Source organism: Bison bison, unplaced genomic scaffold, assembly GCF_000754665.1.
Source record: "Bison bison bison isolate TAMUID 2011002044 unplaced genomic scaffold, Bison_UMD1.0 scf7180017864211, whole genome shotgun sequence".
Taxonomy (NCBI): Eukaryota; Metazoa; Chordata; class Mammalia; order Artiodactyla; family Bovidae; genus Bison; species Bison bison.
In genome coordinates this window covers 2391756-2395163 of record NW_011494783.1, presented here as the reverse complement: position 1 = coordinate 2395163, position 3408 = coordinate 2391756, and the positions used below count along the sequence as shown (strand labels likewise).

The 3408-nt window shown below is 37.9% G+C and overlaps 1 pseudogene; it reads left to right on the top strand.

Annotated features, from left to right (window-relative positions):
• The first annotated feature begins 544 nt into the window (after positions 1 to 544).
• On the top strand, positions 545 to 1256 carry LOC104992120 (annotated as a pseudogene).
• Positions 1257 to 3408: the final 2152 nt, after the last annotated feature.

Sequence of the window (3408 nt, the reverse complement as noted above, 5' to 3'; positions counted from 1 at the left end):
TCTACACATGGACATCACCAGATGGTCAATACCGAAATCAGATTGATTATATTCTTTGCAGCCGAAGATGGAGAAGCTCTATACAGTTAGCAAAGGCAAGACTGGGAGCTGACTGTGGCTCAGATCATGAACTCCTTATTGATAAAAAAGAAAAAAATTCAGACTTAAATTGAAGAAAGTAGGGAAAATTGCTAGTCCATTCAGGTATGACCTAAATCAAATCCCTTATGATTATACATTGGAAGTGAGAAATAGATTCAAGGGATTAGATCTAATAGACAGAGTACCTGAAGAATTATGGGTGGAGGTTCATGACTTTTTACAGGAGGCCGTGATCAAAATCATCTCCAAGAAAAACAAATGTTAAAAGGCAAAATGGTTGTCTGAGGAGGTCTTACAAATAGCTGAGAAAAGAAGAGAAGCTAAAGTCAAAGGAAAAAAGGAAAGATATACCCATCTGAATGCAGAGTTCCAAAGAAAAGTAAGGAGAGATAAGAAAGCCTTCCTCAGTGATCAATGAAAAGAAATAGAGGAAAATAATAGAATGGGAAATACTAGAGATCTCTTCAAGAAAATGAGAGATACCAAGGGAATGTTTCATGCAAAGAAGGGCACAATAAAGGACAGAAATGGTATGGACCTAACAGAAGCAGAAAATGTAAGAAGAGGGGGCAAAAATACACAGAAGAACTATACAAAAAAGAAGAAATATACTAAAAAGATCTCAATGATCCAGAAAACCACAATGGTATAATCACTCCCCTAGAGTTGGACATCCTGGAATGCGAAGTCAAGTGGACCTTAGGAAGCATCACTATGAACAAAGCTAGTGGAGGTGATGGAATTCTTGTTGAGCTATTTCAAATCCTAAAAGATGTTACTGTGAAAGAACTGCACCCAATATGCCAGCAAATGTGGAAAATTTAGTAGTGGCCACAGGACTAGAAAATGTCAGTTATCATTCCAATCCCAAAGAAAGGCAATGCTGAAGAACATTCAAACTACCACACAATTGCACTCATCTGACATGCTAGCAAAGTAATGACCAAAATTCTCCAAGCAAGGCTTTAACAGTACATGTACCATGAAATTCCAGATGTTCAAGCTGGATTTAGAAAAGGCAGAGGAACTAGAGATCAAATTGCCAGCATCCATTGGATCATAGGAAAAGCAAGAAAGTTCCAGAAAAAAAAAAAAAAAACCAAACCATCTACTTCTGCTTTATTGAATATGCCAAAGCATTTGACTGTGTGGATCACAACAATCTGTGGAAAATTCTTAAAGAGAAGGGAATACCAGAAAACCTTACCTGCCTCCTGAGAAATCTGCTCAAGATTATATAGGTCAAGAAGCAACAGGAACAAATTGACTGATTCCAAACTGGGAAAAGAGTACGCCAAGGCTGTATATTGTCACCCTGCTTATTTAACTTATATGCAGAGTACATCATGTGAAATGCTGGGGTGGATGAAGCACAAGCTGGAATCAAGATTGCTGGGAGAAATATGAATAACCTCAGATCTGCAGATGACACCACCCTTATGGCAGAAAGTGAAAAAGAACTAAAGAACCTCTTGATGAAAATGAAAGAGGAGAGTGAAAATTTTGGCTTAAAATTCAGCATTCAAACTCTAAAGATCATGGCATCTGGTCCCATCACTTCATGGCAAATAAATGGAGAAACAATGGAAATAGTGAATCTTTATTTGCTTGGGCTCTGAAATCACCACAGATGGTGACTACAGTCATGAAATTAAAAGACGCTTACTCCTTGGAAGAAAATCTATGACCTGAAACAGACCAACTTAAAAAGCAGAGATATTACTTTGCCAACAAAGGTCCATCTAGTCAAAGCTGTGGCTTTTCCAGTAGTCATGTGTGGATGTGAGAGTTGTAATATAAGGAGAGCTGAGTACCGAAGAATTGATACTTTTGAACTGTGGTGTTGGATAAGACTCCTGAGAGTCCCTTGGACTGAAAGGAGATCCAACCAGTCAATCCTGAAGTAAATCAGTCCTGAACATTCATTAGAAGGACCGATGCTGAAGCTGAAGCTCCAATACTTTTGCCACCAGATGCGAAGAACTGACTCACTGGAAAAGACCCTGATGCTGGGAAAGATTGAGGGCAGAAAGAGAAGGGGACGACAGAGGATGAGATGATTGGATGGCATCACCAAAGCGATGGACATGAGTTTGAGCAAGCTCCAGGAGCTGGTGAAGGACAGGGAAGCTTGGCATTCTGCAGTCCATGGGGTTGCAAAGAGTCAGACACAACTGAGTGACTGAACTGAACTGAACTGATAAGAATTTCCAAGTTAGAATTTACAATTAAACATGGGGACTCTAAATTTGATTGAAAAGTAACAAGGACATATTTCCCCATACTCAATATAGATTCACAAAATTAATCTTTCTGAGCTTCCATTTTTTATTTTTTAAAGTAAAATAGCAGTGAGTATACAGCTCAAAGGATTATTAATCTCAGAGGAAAAGTAAATAGGATAATGAACATAAAGTAACCATGAGGGCCAGTTAAGTGGTAAGTATTGAATAAATGGTAGTTGTTATTATTGTTTTATTTTTTGGGCATTTTTATTATTGCAGTGAATTTAGAAATAAGCATCCTACAGGAAAATGAAAATAAAAATATCCTTGGAAGAGAGCCAGGGATGTAAATGTCTATTTGACAGTCATTAATGTATGGTGTTCAGTTAAAAACACAAGATTAGGCAGAAGTCTAATACAATTTTGTTCTTTGTTTTGTTGAAAAGGAGATTGAATTGTATGAAACTTGAACATCCTAAGTTAAGTGAATAAGCACAATAACATGTTAACTATTAGCACTGAATCTACAGAAACTGTGGAAATGCTGGATTTGTGCCTATGCCTGAATAAATAAATTTCAGGCTTCAAAGCCTTCTCTAAGTAGTAAAGTAGGCTGGCTTTAGGCCAGAAATTGAAATATGCAAAGTTTTTCTTCAGATGCTGCCTTTTCAAATCCATTGCAGAGAATGGAGGGGGAGGGTTAATAGAATAAGACCTGAAAATCCCTAGAGGCAATTTTGAAGCCTTAGGCATATCATAGCATATTTTATTCTCTCCATCATATATTTTCATAAAAGTGAAATCAAGTAAAATGAATATGTGAAATTGACTTGAAGGAAAAAGGAAATCACAAAAAGGAAACATTGTATTAGGTTGTTGTTCAGTCTGACTTTTTGTGACTCCCTGGACTACAGCAGCCAGGCTTCCCTGTCCTTCACTATCTCCCAGAGTCTGCCCAAACTCATGTCCATTAAGTCGGTGATGCCATCCAACCATCTCATCCTCTGTTGTCCTCTTCTCCTCCTGCCTTCATTCTTTCCCAGCATCAGGGTCTTTTTCCAATGAGTCAATTCTTTGCATC